We start from the raw sequence: 18,850 nt of genomic DNA on the forward strand, positions 1-18,850 counted from the left end.
GAGATGGGGTTTCACCATGTTGCCCAATCTGGTCTCGAACTCCTGCACTCAAGCGATCCGCCCCCCCTCGGCCTCCCAAAGTGCTAGGGTTACAGGTTCATGCCACCGCGCCTGGCTTCACTATTTATTTACACAAATATTCCACATCCACGATTCTCTCCAGTCAAAAGTTCTTTTTGGGGTGATGCTGTTGGCTTTGGCCAATCAGAGAATGAAATACCCTGCCCGACACCCACCCCACACACACCTACACACACTTGCTGGCTGATAACTGACATCCCTGCAGCAGGGACAGAGATTTGGTCCCCACCCTTAAATGGAGGCTTGAGACCAAGACTCCCCACCCTACCCACCAATAGAAGGGGCCAGCGAATCCCTACTTGGTTACGGTTGAGTCCTATCCCTCATCCTTCAAATTCATTCATCCTCAAGTTAAAGAAACCAGGTGGGATACCAAAATGCAGGGAGTTTTGAGCCACTGGAGCGAGCCTGCTTCTTCTACTATAGGGGGTGGACAATGGGGCAGGGGCTGCAGGGTCACCCCAGGTCGGCCTTCCCCCATCCCTGGTCATTTGCTGGAGTCTGTACCTGGTGCTGGACTGCCGCTCTGCACTGCTGCATCATCAGTGACATTAAAGAACCCCGTCCAACTGGTCAGCTGGTCACCACTCTGCCAACCAAACTGGAGGCCTCTGGCAAGAAAACGAGGCAGTTGGTACTCATGCCCATTTGCTGGGTCAAGCCTGTCTACCAGAGAGTTACATTCTGTCACAGTGCCCAAATGACATGTTGCCTTGGTCATACAGTTAAAGGAAATGATGGTCATGACTCCCACCAGGAGAATGGCAATCATAAACCACAGCCCTCGGCAGTGCTCGCGGCTCTTCTACACCCATCCCCTCATTCCATCTGTACCAGCAGGACTGAGAGCACACATTTCCCACACAGGGACATTGAGGCTCCACAAGATGAAGGTCCCAGAGCTCTTCTTCCTCCTATATGATGCCATCCCCCAGTTCCTGCCTCTAGGTAAGCCAGAAGAGCTCCAGCACCAGGACTGTGTCCTCCTCGGAAGCCAGACACACTTCAGAGCTTTTAATGAAATCTACAGTTTTCCAGCACACAGGGATGCCACTTCTGGTTTGAGATGATAAACTCAACACGTGTTTATCTCCACTCCTTCCCCAACCCTCACTAAAATGACAGCAAAGGAATAAATCCAGACATGCACGTGCAGAGAAGGCCATGGAAGGGCCCAGCCACAACATGCTGGAAGACACAGAGCACAAGGTCACAGATGTCAGCCAGGGAGAGTGGACACCTGGCTGCCTGCAGGAAGCAGATCTACTCACAGTGAACAGCTCAGGAAGGCTCAGGAATGGAAGGTCCCCAGGGTCAGTGAAGGTGGGAGTACAAAACAGAGCTAAGAACAGGAGGATTGTTTGAATTCTGCATAAGGAGCAGCTAGATGACCCTCCTTCCAATGTCCCACACATTCCCACACTAGGTCCTCTTCCCAAGCCCAGGCCTGGTCACTCCACCTGCCCACCTCACACATGTCAGGAGGTTGTTTTCAGGGCAAATGGACCCAGAGAAGCTCTGCACTGTTTTCCTGATATCAGAGACTCCACACTGAAAACAGTGGGTGTGCCTGAAAGTCTACTTACTGAGTGCACCTGGCTTCCGAATGCTGGGGCCACACACTCTGCCTTCCAAGTTTGGTGAGGGATGGGCTCCTCAGGATGGAAACCGACCCACTCAAAAGAAGCAGATATGAAGGACAGGGCTGGTGCTCACCTGATCCCCCCAGGGCAGGCTTTCTCAGCCCGGCACTATGCATCTGGGGCTGGCGACTCCTTTGTTGTGGGACTGTCCTGTGCATTCTAGGATGCTGAGCAACATCCCTGGTCTCTACCACTGGATGCCGGCAGCACTTTGACTGTTGTGACAATCAAAAATGTCTCCAGACATTGCCAAATGCCTCCCAGGGGCAAAATCACCCCAGCTGAGCACAACTGTCCACAACAATGCCCAGAGCTTCCAGTAAACCTTCTAGTGACTGTCCGGCCATTAAATATAAACAGGCTGTTAGAGACCGCCAACATGTGAAGCAAGCTTTAACAGTCAGAGAACAAAACAAAACAGCTTTCTCTGCTCGTGCCTAGTGTGGCCTCAATACACAGAACAATGCCAGTGAGTTTGTGGACCTGTACACCCCGTGGATACGCTCCACCAGCAATCACGTCATTGGTGCCAAGGACCACGCATCCATGCAGATGAACATGGCGAGGTTTACCAGGTTACGGGTAGGTTTAATGACCCGTTTAAAACCTGTTATCCACAGGGCCATGGGCAGGATAGGTGAGTCAGAGAAGCATTTGAGTTTGCTTATTTCAAAATCAGGTTCATGCATTAATCCCCAGGAAGCTTCATTGGCAGCTCACTTCCTGCTGTCCCACACTTTGGCTCCCCGGCTGCTGCTGTTGGGGACCACCCCTTTCTCCCCAGCATCTCCCTGGAGGTTCTCCTTCTACTCCCTGTTTCTGGGCCTCTGGACCAGACCTGAGCCAGTAAAAGGCGGTTGGGTGGCAGAGTCCTGCCAATTGTTGAATCTGGGTGATGGGTGTAAGGATATTCCTTGTACTCGTCTGGCTTGACCTTTTTTTTTTTTTTTTTTTTTTTTGTGATAAGGTCTCACTCTGTTGCCCAGGCTGGAGTGCATTGGTGTGATCCTAGCCCACTGCAGCCTCGAACTTCTGGGCTCAAGTGATCCTCCCACACCTCAGTCTCTGGAGTAGCTAAGGCCACAGGTGTACACCACCATACTTGGCTAATTAAAACATTTATTGTAGAGACAGGGGCTTGGTTGCTCTCCAACTCCTGACCTCAAGCAATCCTCTCACCTCGGCTTCTAAAAGTGTTGGGATTACAGGCATGAGCCACTGTGCCCAGCCTATGCTTGAATTTTTAACGATGAAAAAAATCCAAAAATCAAAAGGGGCGTTGGTGGATCCGGGAGCTGACAGGATTTGTTTGCTGGTCACATAATATGGGTGAAGCTTATATCTGGCATTTTACACACTTTATTTAATTACCACCATGGACCCAGTGACCACAGCCTCAGAGGGCTCCTTGCCCTGAACAATTACCTGGAACATTCTTTCCCTTCTCCTCATCCTGATAGGCACTTCATTGAAGGCCCAGCTGAAGCATGATCTAAGGTGAAGGCCTCGTCAGGAAGCCACGGTGCCTGAGCCGGGAGGTGCGAGTGGTTTTCTGAGGAGTCTGGGCTGGATGGGCTGGCCTGTCTCTCTCAGCACCCAGGGAATGCGGAATTCCTGAGGGTCGGGTCTGGGAATGTGTTTTACAAGCTCTCCAAGTGATGCTCACGAGCACTAAAGTTTGTGCACCATGCCTAGTTGTTTAAATTGCATTTCTGAATGGCCTGGGAGGCCACCTCTCCCTGGTTCTTTACTTGCTGTCAAAATACAAATGTGTGTGCACAGGAAAAAGACTGGGGGTGGGATAGACACTGAAAATATGAGCAGTGGTTATCTCTGGAAGGCGAGGTGACAGGTGACTGTTATTTATTTTCACATTATTGTCTGTTTCATCTACAATAGTGTTTGGCACTTGAATTAACTCCCAAAGACCCTGAGTCTTTATGGTCTTTCGCTTGCAGAGGATGAAGGAAGCAGAAGGAAGATCACACTGGAAGGACCTTCATTAAATAGGGCATGACAGTCAGTGGGGACAGTTTCTGGGTTGAGAGGGCCCCATGGACGTGCCAGGGAAAGAACTCTAGCCTCATTTATTCAGGACCATGCAAAACAATTTTGCAGGTGCAGAGCCAGGTTTGAGCACATTGGTGGATGCCTGAAGTTTCTAACAACATATTTTAAAATAGAAGATGGTTGGTGGTTTCTGCTGCCTCCAGAGGGCTGGGTTCTAATCAAGAGATACTGAGCTTTGTGACAGGGTGTCCATGCTCCTTCTTCTCTTTCCCATGACTCGTGCCACCAGTGTGGTAGAGCCCCGAGTGTCGCCCCAAGCTGCCACTGCCTTCTGCCAGTGGAAGCTCCCCACAGGTGGGCTGTTGGCTATGGGCCGGGTCAATGTCCACATTACTGGTCGGGCTGTCACAAAGTGCAGTTGCCTGACACCGGCTCTCTGCAGAGGGCACGTCGTGCGCCATCCTCTGACCTGGCACTGGGAAGACTGTGCCAGTCTCTGAGCCACACTAGCCCTAAGTCTCCCTTTCAGGATCCTGTAACTGTGATCGAATCCCTATGACATGGGAGTGGCAGAGGCTGAAGAAATAGAGCTCTCTCCAAGACTTGGGGCCGAACTCCTCCCGACCAGAAGCAGTGAATGTTGGCTCACCGAGGGATGAGCAGAGCCAGTCCGACATCCAGGAAGGCCCTGTCCCCAGCCAGGCAACGGCCAGCAGTCCCTGCAGGGCTCTGTCACAGTTGGGAGCAGCTTTCGGAGTGTGCTCTGCAGAGGACGCCACGACCCATTCACCCATCTCCCAGACTGCCTGGGCTTGCTCATTTTTCTGACCAGCAGCCACGTTCCCGTTAGGAAGGCAGCCTTCTAGAACTTTCTCCTTCTCTTCGATCTCTAGTCCCTCCCCCATGCCTCACCCCAGGCACTTGAGAAAGGGGAGAAAACAAAGACAGAGGCGGGCGATTCGGGTCCCCTCATCAGCCTTCTTATTTTCTCTCTAGAAGCCATCAGCAGCATCCTTTCTTGAGCAATCAGAAGTGGGGGCAGGCGATGGCTGGGAAGAGGTGACCAGCAGGGCGGTGAGACAGGAGAGTTCGGAACTCAGGTGTCTGAGTCCCGGGCCCCCCCGCTGCGTGGTTGGTGCTCCCTCTCTGTTGCTCTCAGCTGCTCCAGCTGCTACTGCTGGCCATCCCCAGTGTCTGGAAGGTGGCATGCTGAGGGATACTGCAGAGTCCTTTCTAGGAGGGAGTCCACACAGGCCACCTCTGGGGCAGGAACAACAAATCCTGCAGCAGCGGTGGTCGGCACTCGATTTATAAGCACAGTTTTTTCTGCAAAGATCTCCTCCCCGCCCAGCTTCTAATTTAAATTGTGTTCAAGGGAAACAAGCTGAGTGTTCTAAAACCCAAAGATAGTCATAACATGGAATGCGATAAAAGTCTGGAGGAAAAGTGGTTTACTCTGATGTGTTTTTCACCTCACAAACTGCTAAATAAACAGAACACACATAGCCCCAGAAGTGTTTTATTGCACCTCCTGTGTGTATTTCCTGAAGATGTTTCTCTGCATATCTCAGCCTCCATAATTTAGCTAAAGCTGCAGAGGTAGAAAGCCGCTCAGCCATCTGTCCCTGCATCAACCTGGCAGTCACGTGACTATGTTACCTGTGCTTCTGGGAGTCGTAGCCCTTCAGGGGTGGCAAGGGGACTCTGGGGCCAGCAGGCGGTCATGTCACAAGCAGCTCTCCTCCCTGGTTGGTAGGGCGCTGCTTGGCCTTGTTCCAGCAACTTAGACTGCATTGTTTATGTTTTATATCTGTTGGTTTGCACAAAACACACTCACACGCCATCCAGTCGGTTTTGTTGTTGTTGTTGAGAGAAGGTCTTTCTCTGTCACCCAGGCTGCAGTGCAGTGGTGTGATCATAGTCCACTGCAGCCTCAACCTTCTGGCCTCAAGTGATCCTCCTGTCCCAGCCTCCTGAGTAGCTGGGACAACAGGCATGCACCACCATAACATGCCTGCCTAATTTTTGTATTTTTTATAGGGACAGGGTTTTGCCATGTTGCCCAGGCTGGTCTCAAACTCCTGGGCTCAAGGGATCCACCCACCTTAGCCTCCCAAAGTGCTGGGATTACAAACATGAGCCACAGTGCCTGGCCCTCTCCGCCACCTTAAGTAAAATGGAGGAACCCCAAAGGGTCCAACTATGCAGACCTTCTACAGTGCCTGGAAGTCTGCTGTGGAATCTGGTTTTCAGGGAGACGCCTGAAGAAGCAGAAATGCCATCAGGAAATGGTCTGGTGGTAGAGGTACAAAGGAAGCGTGAGTAGGTAGGTTTTATCCCCCACCCCCACACTTGCTGGCTGAGGTGGTCTGTGATGGGAGCCACCCAGGCTCTGTGTCTGGTATTTGATGGGGAAGGGGACAGAGGTTTTCATATAAGAAAAGGATACTGACTGTCTACAGAGCTCGAATCAGTCTTGTTGATGGCATCAAAAAATGTAAAGTTTCCAAAGGTGTCGTTAGTAGCCTATATTCAAAGCCCTCCCTTGGTGGTGACATCATGCGCACAGTTAACCTATGGGGGACTGAAGTCCTCACTCCTCACAATAACAAATCTATTATCAAGTGTTAAAGTTATACAAGTTGGCCAGGTGTGGTGGCTCGTGCCTGTAATCCCAGCATTTTGGGAGGCTGAGGTGGGCAGATCCCCTGATGTCAGGATTTCGAGACCAGCCTGGCCAACACGGTGTAATCGTCTCTACTAAAAAAAAAAAAAAATACAAAAATTAGCCGGGTGTTGTGGTACACGCTTTTAATCCCAGCTACTCAGGAGGCTGAGGCAGGAGAATCGCTTGAATCCAGGAGGTGGAGGTTGCAGTGAGCCAAGATTATGCCACTGCATTACAGCCTGGGCAACAGAACAAGACCCTGTGTAAAATAATTAAGTAAATAAATAAATAAATAAAGTTATAGAAATTGACTCTTATAAGATGGGGAGGTCTCTATTGACGAAAAGGGATATTTTAGAATTCTTCACCTCCATCCTATGCACAACTAGAGATTGACAGTTTTCTTATATAAGGCCCCAATATCGCCATACAAAATATCTTTCCCTAGAGTTTAGTGGTTGCCAAACTTACATGTACAGAATTATTCTGCAGAATTGTTTACCCAAAACCATCTCACTGTGCTTCACGGGGGATTTAAGGGAATTTTAGAGGTAACTGAAATGAGGACGTGATTTTTGCCTTTCACACTGATGTCAGGGCCTAAGCTGTGTGTAGACGCCATGCACAGCGTCAGTGGAAAATAGATGCGTGCATGCCGGCCCTCCTTGGGCTCTTCTCCCAGGATTGTCTTCCCAAAACCTGGACTGTTCCTCTTGTGACTTTTTTCTGTTGTTGCCACTTTGGGCCTCAAATATAAAGAAGAAAAAAGCACAAAGAAAAGAGAAAGGGGCAGCATGTCAGTAGGGTTCATTACCCTTGGATTCAGGGAATTGTTGTTCTGGACCTTACATAAACATATTCAGGTCAAAAAATAATATGTCATCCCACGGTGAAGAAAAAAAAAGAAAGAAAGAAAACACACAACACGTGCAATACGTCCCGGGCGCCACTCAGTCTGAAGCCGGCCCAAGTTTATCTCTGACTGTCCACTGGCAGTTTGAAACATTGCAGCTCGCTGATAACTCGAAATGAGTAAGCACTATGGCCGTTCAGCATGTCACGCTGGAGCACCAATAAAAAGCTCATAACTTTCGCAACAGCAGAGTTATGTGGCCAGCACGCCGGGGAAGGGACGTTTACACTACCCATCTGCAGGTTACAAATGACTGTTTAATCAGCGTCTTCCTTACCTAACTTGGCCTGCTTGGCCCTCAGGCCTGGGCAGCCCAAGAGCATTCCACGGCAGCTGCAAGGCCTTCCAATCCCCGGAAAGCAGAATGCAGCCAACTGAAAATTCCTGGGGCCAGTTTTCTCAGAGATCCACATGAAACCAGAAGCTATGTCACTGGAGTCTGGGAGGATCTCAGGTTCTGAGCAGAGCTTTCTCGTCCCCCTCCTGCTGTGAATGAGGGTCAAGGTGCTTCCTGAAGGTGAGGCCCCTCCAGGGAGCTTGACTGCCATGGAGGTAGAAAACCCTGAAACCGGAAGGCAGTCACATGCTGGCTGATACGATTATTGTCATTTAAAAAGTGATGACTGTGAGAAAACATTATAATTGATTTAAAAGTAAAGGACTAGAATGAGATGGCTTGATAACTGTCCCCCTCCCCACCTCCCATCCACCCAAACTCCAGCCCAGCCCTCGTGCATATGGGATCAGCCCAACTGGCCTTCCAGCAGAGTTCAGCTTCCAGGGTGTGCCGGTCACTTTGCCCTGTGCTCTCAGCAAATGGTCAGGCAATGATGATTTTTGGTGATGATGATGACTTTGGGTTTTGGTTTTATTCTTTTTTAAATTTTTGGTGTAATTTATACATAATAAAGTGCATAAACCTTAAGAGAATGTTATTATCTGCACACATCAGTGTGACCAGCAGCCAGGTCACAATATAGGCATTTCCAATTCCCTAGGGGTCCCCTCATGCTCTCTCCCTGAGTCCAGTCAACCCCATCCTGCCACTTGACTGGAAGACGTGGCACCATCCTGACTCCCTCCACGGGTTTGTGCTACCTGGTTTTGAACTTTATAGCAATGGAATCACACACCAGTTACTCTTATGCGTCTCGCCTTTCCCACTGCACCTTTTGTCTGCGACAGTCATCCATAATGGTGTGTGAAGCTACGATTTATTCTCTTCCTTGACGGCTGATGAGTTTTAATGGTGAGGGCCGGTCCTTGTGTAGTCTCACTCTTGTTGTCCTGTTCCCCCGACTCCTTCTCCATTCAAATCAACATGGGAACTTGCCCTCACTCTGTGATTTGCTGAAGATGGGAACGTTGGTTCCACTCATCCATGCTGCTCTGGAGGAAATCAGTGCGTCCACCCTCCCTGCACATGGATGGTGCTCCCACTACCCAAAGGCTCTGGTGAGGATCCTGTTTAAAATAAGGCTTGGCCACCCCTCCAGGAATGTGAGACATTGCCGCAGGCTCCTGGAAGCCTTTTTGGAAATGCCCTCCCTGAAGGAGTTTCATCACTGGCAAGAAACCAAATGGGCTCTAGAGTCTGATGGAAATATTGTATTCGGGCCTTAGATGGTGTCAAGACTATGCTCTGTTCTGGGCTGTTAACCAGCATGGAGAAGTGCCACCATTGGACACTGGCTAGGAAATGAGTTCAAGAGATAATAAAGTACAAAAAAAAAAAAAGTGAAAAGATGTTTCTTTTTTAAAATATTTATTTATCTGTAGAGATGAGGTCTCACTATATGGCCCAGGCTGGTCACAAACTCCTGGGCCCAAGCAATCCTCCCACCTCGGCCTCCCAAAGTGCTGGGATTACAGGCGTGAACCACATGCCCGGCCTTTTTTTTTTTTTTTTTTTTTTTTTTTTTTTTTTTTTTTGAGATAGGGTCTGGCTCTGTCACCTAGGCTGGAATCCAGTGGCTCAATCTCAGCTCACTGCAGCCTCCACTCCCAGACTGAAGCCATCCTCGAGTAGCTGGGAGTACAGATGTATGCCACCACACCCAGCTAATTTGTTTTTTTTTTTTTTTTTTTTTTTTTTGTAGTGACAGGTTTTGCCATGTTGCCCGGGCTGGTGTTGAATTCCTGAGCTCAAGCAACCCACCCACCTCAGCCTCCCAAAATGCTGGAATTACAGGTGTAAGCCACTGCGCCCAACTGAAAAGATGTTTCACAGGCTGAAAAGGAAGACCAGTGGTAAGTAAGGAGAAGAGAGGAGAGGGTGAGTCTTCCTAATTGTCAGAATCCAAGGAAGAGAATGCTTAGACATAAGAGTAGAATCTTACGTCAGGGGAGAATCGCAACTTGTAATATCAAAAACAATTGTGGACGCTGTGGGTGTTTCAAGTTAGAAAACATGTAATGGACATGTAGCTACCAGTCTGACCAGTAGATGTCAGGCAAAGACAACCTATCTCTGTGAGGCACCACGGCCCAGCTGGTGAATAGCCTCTCTGAGCCAAAATTCAATAAGAAACATGGAACTCAGAGAAGGTGTGGCAGCATCGTCAAATTAGGCACACCTCTGTTGTTACTCCAACAGTTGAATGAGCAAAAAGTCTTGTAGGAATCACAGCTCTTTTTCTCAACTTTTTTCTTTTTCTCTCTTAACCCCAGGCTATCTATCTTACATAGATATTAGAACTCAAGAAAGATAGGCTTCTTTTCTGATTTCCAGTTATTTATTTCAATATAGGTACTTCTTTCTGCTAAGTTAGAAAAATTGCGTAGCTTGGGATGTGATGCGTTTGAGCCTTTTTAATTTTTTAAAACATTTTTTCTTTTTTTTTTTTTTTTTTTTTGAGACAGTCTTGCTTTGTCACCCAGACTAGAGTACAGTGGTGCAGTCTTGGCTCACTGCAACCTCCGCCTCCCAGGTTCAAGTGATTCTCCTGCCCCAGCCTTCCAAGTAGCTGGGATTATAGGCACCCACTACCATGCACAGCTAATTTTTGTATTTTTAGGAGAGACAGGGTTTCGCTATGTTGGCCAGGCTGGTCTCGAACTCCTGACCTCAGGTGATCCGCCCGCCTCAGCTTCCCAAAATGCTGGTATTACAGGGATGAGCCACCATGCCCGGCCACTTCTGAGGCCTTTTGCAATGAGAGATACCCAAACTCACTGAGGCACTGCCTTCACTGTAGCGTCAGAAAATATTTATTGAGGTTCTATACTCCGGACTGTGGCTTGGTGTTGGAAAGTATGACGTGCCCCTGATTCAGGGTCTCTGCCTTCTAGCTATGAATTCCCTACTCACCTATAATTTCCTTGAGCACCAAGACCAAACCTTATAGACTACCGGGTCTCCTGCATGGATGGCTGTGCTTGGCACACAGAAGAATTTCAACAAATACCCGCTGCTTCTGTTGTCTTCCACATGTACCAGCAAGCTAACATGTAAGGGATACCACTCAAAATCCGACACTACACAATTAACTGCTACATGGGCAGTTGAGACACCAAAGCGTTTTAGGTTTTGTTTCTCCATTTTCCCCAGCTCCTTGCACAGCGAGGACCAGGATCCTGTGATCTGTGTTTCCTTAGCCATCATCATTACTAGAGACCACATACTGAACATGTCCTCGTGCCTGGCCCTGGGAGAAGCGCGGTATGCATTCTCTCTTAATTTTCACAACTCCATGAGGCAGGTATTATAATTATTCCCATTTTACAGATTAAAAACCTGAGGCTTAAAGAGGTTCAATTTACTCACAGTTACAGCACATCGAGTCTGTCTAGTAACTATGGCGATGGGAGCAGGAATTGTCTAGCAAGGCATAAGACACAGGGGTCCGTGGTGGTTGGTGGCCTAAGCCCCTCACCTAGCACCGCAGCCTGTCTATGTTTTCAATGAAGATCCCATGTGGTTTGAAAGTGCACCAACCGCAAAAAGCAGACTGCATCCTGTAGGGGCGAGCCCCTGGGTCTAACTTGCCCAAGCCTGGATGTGTGGACTCACTGTTGGCATGGCCGTGAAAAGCAGTCATCCACTTCTTAATTGATTGTGCACTGGTTCCATCTCAAGGATTCCCAGAGAGGATTAAGAAAAAGGATGTTATTCAACCAAAACGCTGATCAAATTAAATATTCAGATCTGAGGTATGTCACTTAAGATCTCAGCTCAAGGCTGCAATATTTATAAGGAAGATCCTTTCCTATTTTCCTCTTCAAATCTCACGTGTCTGTGCTCAGCCCACCTCCCACTTCCAACCCTTTTCCCTTTCTTCCTTCACACTTTGCCCCTTCAGAGCAAATACACTTAGCAAACCCTTGGATATCCCTAACAAGTAAGTCCAGGGACACAGCTCATCCTCGGCTTCCTAAGAACTCACGATGCTGATGCCCAGGCCATGAAACCCAGACCCAGGGGGCAGCAGCTTTACCCGTGAGGCTCATTCAGCACCTATGACATGCTGCAGGGTAAGTCCAGGAGAACCGGCCTTCGTTCCCTCTCCCTGTGGGTCCTGCCTGGTCCTTGAAATAAGTTTGCAGTTAGAGACTAGTTCTCTGTAGGGCAGATGACACCTCTAAGGCAGCAAGTTCCCGTTTCATTATCAGCTGCTGCGACCAGGGAAACACAGATTCCAGAGACGGGCGATCTCTCTGAGCAAAGTATCACAGTTACAAGCAGAGGCTCCAACGCCAGAATTATGGGCTCCCTGCCCGGTTCTGCCACTTCAAGCTGTGTGGCCTTGGGCAAGTGACTCAGCCTCACTGTAGATCTCAGTTTTTTCATCTGCGAAAGGGGATGACAATGCTGCTGCTGATGATGATGAAACAGCTACCATTTGTAAAGAACTTAGAACAGTGCAAAACACAATCCACTCATGAATTTTTAACCAACATCTAACATTATTAAAAACCTTATTACAATTTTTAACCAACATGAAACCTTACTAAAAACCATATTAAAACATCTCAGCCTCTGCTCTTGGTCCTGAGCTCATGAACTGTGGTTGCCACCAGAGTGACTGTTAATGGAAACACAAATTTCAGATGCAGATTAAATATGGAGCTGAACCCACCTCCACTAATTCGACAAATTAGGCCTTCTTTGCCTTACTCCCGAAGAAAGTTTCGATCTTCTGTCCTCTTGGTACCTTGTCAGGCCTCTGATCCCGATCCTCTCTGCTCCTCCCAACTGCTCATCAGATACCAGGTCACTGCCTCTTTGGCCCCATTTCTGATGGCCTTTGGGTTCTAGCTGCTGTTAACATCTGCCAGTAAAAATCTTGGCTTCTATTACAACTTCAATGTAGTTCAAGTCAGTGATCATGTATTAAGCACCTACTAGCCCAAAGCACTTAAAGAGATGCGAAGATATTCCCATCCACACCCTCGGGTGGGGTGTGTGCATGGCTCATTGAGTTATCACACGAAATGGAACGAACCTTCTGGCTGAGACCCAAAGGGCTGTGGGCAGAGTCACGTGCAGGGGCAGAATAGGAGGCAGCCTCAGAGAAGGGGCGACCTTTGACCTTAAAAGATGAGAGTTCAGTAAGGAGAGTATGGGTGCAGAGCTTTGAAAGCACAAGGTGTTTATTTAGGCATCCATTCACTCAACAAGCATTTACTGAGCACGTGCCATGTGCCAAGCACTGGGTTTGAATTCCTGCTCTGCCACCGTATGATCCTGGTGTATGATCTTGGATGCTGTAACCTCTCTGTGCCCCAGTTCCCTCAAGTGTAAAACCATAACACTGGCTATCCTACAGATCCGAGTGCTGTTCCGACAGTGCCTGCTACATACGAAGTACTCCGTGAAGGCTTACCGATACTATTGTTGTCGTTATAAGGGGGACAAATGGTTGCCTTAAATGCTGTTATCTGCCATCAAAAAGCTCATACATATTGCTAGAGCAGTGGATATAAAAATGAATAATAACACTTCTGTGTACTTTCCTAGGAGAGGTATCCTGTGAGGTGTTTGTATGTGAACCACATCCCTTTCCAAATTCTTGCAAATGAAAATGTCTGTGTGTGTTCCTGGCTTTCTCACAAATTCCACTCACGGCATCTGTACTCTCCGTTCAGAACTTCACATCAGTCTGCGCTTCATTTACCAAAACGCTCTTGATTCCATTTCTGCCACCCTGGATTATCATTGCCTTTGGGCTCTGCCTCTCTTGTCCTCGGTTCTCTGATGTTTTTTACAAATATGGGGCGTACCGTGCTGGGAGCTGGGGCACACAGTGTGTGGAGAATGAATGAGCCAATGGAGTAAGTGACCCAGATCTCTGAAGGGAGCACCACAGGTGGGCCTGGCCACCCCAGAGAGCCTCCATCGGATAGTGGCCCCAGCGTGCCCTGAGTGAGGCTTGGCAGACTCAGCGGAAGAGGAGGCGGTGCAGACAGGAGGCGGTGCACCCGGGAGCTTGTGCTCCAATCTGCAGACCTTGAGGAACCACCGACGATTCTGAGCCGGGGAGTAACAGGATGCAAACTGTTTCCAGAAGACAGAGTGGCAGCAACAGAAGCCTGGGCGAGGAGCAGGGTCAGGAGCGGGGAAGAAAGGCCATTCTCTCTCTCCACTCTATGTCAGCAGGTCTCGGCCAGGAGCAATTTTGCTCCTCCTCCCCCCAGGACATCTGGCAATGTCTGGAGACATTTTTGGTTGTCACCAGTTGGGGGTAGGGGTGCTACTGGCGTCAAGTGGGCCAAGGCCAGGGAGGCTGCTGAACATCCCACAGAGCTCAGGACAGCCCCCCAAACAAACAATCCAACTCTGAGAGTCAACAGTGCGAGACTGAGAGCTCTGGCCCAGAGCACCTCGTCAATAACGCTCCACTCCCAGAGTTGAGTCTCCAGGCTTGACACGTGAGGCTCCTTCCACGCCCACACTGTGAAGGGTCTGCAAACCAGGAGGACCCCGCTTCTTGCTGGGGCAGACTGTCCCCTTCCCTCTCCCTGTGCATCCCACCTTGTCTTGGAAATGAGCTTGCAATGGAAAGACTCGCTCTGTGGCAGGCTGCTGGGATCTCTAAGGCACCGGATTTACATTCCTTATCAACCACTGTAACAAGGAAAGCATGGATTCGATTTGGGCAGTAAGCCAGCTCAGAGGCTTCTGCACAACTCCAGAGACCCCGCCGTTATTGCTGGGAACACACATGGCAGGAGGGGCATGACGGGACCAGGAGAACACGGCACGGGCCCCCCACCCCAGCCGTGAGCCCCTGCAGCTTCCTGGAGCCACTCATCTCTCACCAGCCCCCAGCCACTTCTCCTCTGGAACGAACGTCAGCCCCACCTGGCTCCTCTTCTCTTGTCTTCTGCTCACCTCACCTGACCTCATCCATCCCACATCGCTTCAGTTCTCAATAACTGGAAAATTCGCACCTGCAGTCCAGACCTATCTGTTAAGCCTCCACACCCCGCAGGGTCTCCATGGGAATGTGAGAACCACCTCAGCCGCCACACTCCCGATGAACTCACAGTCGCTCCGCGCCCCGGCTCCTGCTCTGCTGCTCCCAATTGTCCAAGCTGGAAAACTCTAAGCATCCTCCTTGTCTCCTCCAGCCCCTGCCTCTGCCAGCAGCCGACCACCACCAATCCTCCACACAGGCCTCCCTGTGTCCCTGTCCCTGTCCCCTCCCACCACACCCTCACACGCCGGTCACTCCACCTTCTGTGCAGGGCCATGGGCAGCACTCCTGGCCACCAACCTCACCACATCCCATCACATTTTCCTGCTCACGTTTTCCATGACTCCAGTGGTTTTTTGTTTGTTTGTTTTTAAGACGGAGTCTCGTTCTGTGGCCCAGGCTGGAGTGAGTGGTGCCATCTTGGCTCACTGCAAGCTCCGCCTCCCGGGTTCACGCCATTCTTCTGCCTCAGCCTCCCAAGTAGCTGGGACTACAGGCACCCGCCACAAAGACCGGCTAAATTTTTTTGTATTTTTAGTAGAGACGGGTTTTCACCGTGTTAGCCAGAATGGTCTCGATCTCCTGACCTCATGATCCGCTCACCTCAGCCTCCCAAAGTGCTGGGATTACAGGCGTGAGCACCGCGCCCGGCCGACTCCAATGTTCTTATTTGTTTGTTTACCTTTTGGATCCTGTTTGTATTTCTGTCAGTGACTTTGGGGACGATGTAGATAAATAAATGCATAAGAGAGCACTTGTCCACTCATAATGACCCTTGGTCTTCACCACTGTCCTGTGAGAGAGTAAGACAATTGGTAGTGGCATCCTTTCACAGGTGTGGAAACTGAGGCCGGTAGATGGAAGAACCAGCCTATTGGTGCTTCAGTAACTGGGCAGAGCTCCATCCTGGGGTCTCCCGGGACCCTGTCCCACTATGGTGTACCCAGCCCTTTCTGGAGAAATGTCACGTAGGAGCACAAGTTTACAATCCACTGGGTCCAAGAGAGGAGGAAGTCGCTCCGTTTTCTCCTGTAATGTAGGCAGGGCCAGAGTGAAACCGGCACCAAAGTGAATGGAAAAGGCCTGGAAACACGCCAGCCCCGGCAGCCTCCTCCCCACTCCCAGCTCCTCCACAACACTGGAGCGTTAATTTGCACAATCACTCTCCCCAGCCTTGAACCTTGTTTCTATTCTAGTTTCCACATTCCTCTAAAGTCATTCCCCTTTTTGCTAGATGACAAAGTTAGAGTGAGAGGAAAGAAACCAGGGCCAGTGGTTTTGTCAAACCAGCCTAGCTCAGCCCAGGCCATCGTCCACTGAGTTACATAAACAAGACCTCAAGCGGACGAGCCAGGGTCTCCTTCCCTTCTGCCCTGCCCCAGCCCCTCTCCAGCCTCCCATCCCCCAACCTCTGTCCAGTTGACCAAGATCCCTCTGGATAGCAAGGACCTAGCTCCGGCAAAGCGCTCTGAACCCAGTCATGCTGTTGAGTCAGGAGACCTGGTTAGGCCTGGTCACAGCTCTTTGCTCATTGCGCAAGTCAAAGACCGGGCACAGGATCAATCCCCTCCTCCTCTGGTCGTGGAATCTTCACTTGTACTCTGCAAGGATGGACTGATGTTTCAAGGACCAGGAGGCACGAGTGATCCTATGAAATGGGTACCCTGCCTGTCAGAGCCTGATGACGCACAGGACCCCAGTTACCTCTGCACTGTGGCTCTCCCTAGGCAAGACGGGGAGCAGAGCACAGGCTAGCAGTGCCGTCCCTGGACCCTGTCTCCTTGGATGGGGCAGCAGAAACAAATGCCAATCCTATTTCCACTTCTCTGAGAAATCTCCATACTGTTTTCCATAAATATGGGGCCTCCGTTACTGCTGTTTCTCTGCAATATTATAATGGTTCCATAATATCTTTAAGTCCTTGTGTTTTAAGAACAGACCAGGGTTTCTCTCAGAATGCCAAAGGGGATGCAGTGGTGATCCACACCTGCCCAGGAAAGGGTAAGTCCCTGGGTGATGCTAGTTCATCCACTGAGGCCAGAGAGACAGGAGGGGCCCAGACACAGCCACCTGCTTCACCCCCGCATGAGGTTTCTCTCTCCTGACGGCCTCTGCTTTCGGGTCCGTGGCCCAGGTAAAAAGACAGGAGGAGGTATTAACTTCCCTTTGCTCCAGCCAGCCTCAGCATACTCTTTGAAAACAACAGCCAGGCCAGGTGCGGTGGAGCACCCCAAAGTGCTCATCCCAGCACTTTGGGAGGCTGAGGTGGGCGGATCCCCTGAGGTCAGGAGTTTAAGACCAGCCTGACCAACATGGTGAAAGCCCATCTCTACTAAAAATACAAAAATTAGCCAGGCATGGTGGCACGTGCCTGTAGTCCCAGCTACTCGGGAGGCTGAGGCAGGAGAATCACTTGAACCTGGAAGGCAGTGGTTGCAGTGAGCCAAGATCGTGCCACTGCACTCCAGCCTGGAAAGAGAGAGAGAGAGAGAGAGAGAGAGCGCAACAACCAGTAGAAAAGTGTTCTGTCTATATCCAGATACACGGCTTGCTGTCTTTAAAAAGGTAAAATAGGCAAGGCAGGCTTCCTTTGGCAGAGCAGACATGTCCACAATCCCACAGAGTATCCTTCAATTCGTGGAAAAGCCTCCCAAGGCCAGGGCTGCCTAATGCAGCTCTTGCTAGGAGTCCTCCCAGCCACAGAGCCCTGTTGGTGATCCCGACATGCAGGGAGGGATTGGGGGTGCAAACAACTCACATGGAGACTACTCTGTTCCAAAGCAGCACCTACATGCTTGGGAAAGCGCCTGGGATAAGTCGTTGGTCCCTCCGCAGGGACATTTTTTCCTCAGCAGACAGGGGTTCTGATGACCAGGTATGTGGGAGCAGGTGCAGGTGTGTGACTGGGGCAGGGCAGGGACCAGGAAGGTAGGAGATCAAAATCTATCCCAGGGCTTTCCAGCCAAGACTGCCTTTAAGCTAATGGTTTTCAAAATGAGATATTGATTTTGAATCCCACTTCTTTCAAAAGCCTGCATCGCCAAGCCCTGTGCCAGTGCTTGTGATTTAATAACCCAGAATGAGAGTCTCCTCTTGGGGCTGAAGGGGCAGGGCTGATTGTTAATGTTCTGAGCATGCCAGGGGATGAAGGCCTCTGTCGGAGAAGCTCAGGTAAGCATTTCCCTACTGGTCCTCCTGTACCTGCACCCCCTGGCTAAAGCTGTCCCTGCAGGCCTGTTCAGTCACAGCCTCACCTCTCTGCCCAGTTCTTCCCTCTATTTTCCACTTAGACCAGTGGCGATGTTTGCTCACCTGCCCGCCAGGTGAGGTGCCTTTACCCACCTAAGACAGCACCTGGGACTGAGACAGCACTTGAGCCTAAGACAGCATGGCCGAGGGGCATGACTTTGGTGCCAAAAAGACTTGGAGTGGTGCCATCATTTGCTAGCTTTGGAAATATCATTTAATTTTTCCAGGCCTCAGTTTCATCATCTATAAAATGGGTACAGCCACTTCAGTCACAGACTCTTGGTTAAAAGTAACAGAAACCCAGCTGGGCACGGTGGCTCATGCCTGTCATCCCAGCACTTTGGGAGGTCAGGATGGGAAGGTCACTTGAGTTCAGGAGTTCAGGAACAGCCTGGGCAATATGACGAGACCTCATCTCTACAATTTTTTTTAATTAGCTGAGTGTGGTGGCACACACGTGTGGTCCCAACTACTCAGGAGGCTGAGGCAGGAGGATCACTTGGGTCTAGGAGGTGGAGGCTGCAGTGAGCCGTGACTGCACCACTGCACTCCAGCCTTGGTGGCAGAGTGAGAAGTGAGACCCTGCCTCAAAACAAACAAACAAAAGTAACAGAAACCCATTTGAACTGGCTTGAGCCAAAAAAAAAAAAAGTGATTTATCAAGAGGATTCTGTGGTATGTCATGAAATCCAAGGAGGAACTGAGCTGAAGAAGGCTCAGCAATCCACAACACCACCTCCTGAGAACGAGGGAAGGTAGGGGAGCTACACAGAACGGGCTTATCTCAGGGCCTGGCACACAGTCGGTCCTTACATGTTGGCTGGTATGATTTATAAGCGACTTGCACCCCACCCCAGTGTCTCTGAAA

The 18,850-nt window shown here is 50.0% G+C and overlaps 1 long non-coding RNA gene across 1 annotated transcript; it reads left to right on the forward strand.

Moving 5' to 3' along the window:
* The first annotated feature begins 3,349 nt into the window (after positions 1-3,349).
* LOC144336310 (uncharacterized) lies at positions 3,350-15,497 on the forward strand. The gene is made up of 3 exons (XR_013407955.1): positions 3,350-7,832; positions 9,415-9,565; positions 13,275-15,497. It is a non-coding gene; the product is annotated as an uncharacterized LOC144336310 (long non-coding RNA).
* Positions 15,498-18,850: the final 3,353 nt, after the last annotated feature.

This window comes from Macaca mulatta, chromosome 17 (assembly GCF_049350105.2).
Source record: "Macaca mulatta isolate MMU2019108-1 chromosome 17, T2T-MMU8v2.0, whole genome shotgun sequence".
In the NCBI taxonomy this organism is placed as follows: domain Eukaryota; kingdom Metazoa; phylum Chordata; class Mammalia; order Primates; family Cercopithecidae; genus Macaca; species Macaca mulatta.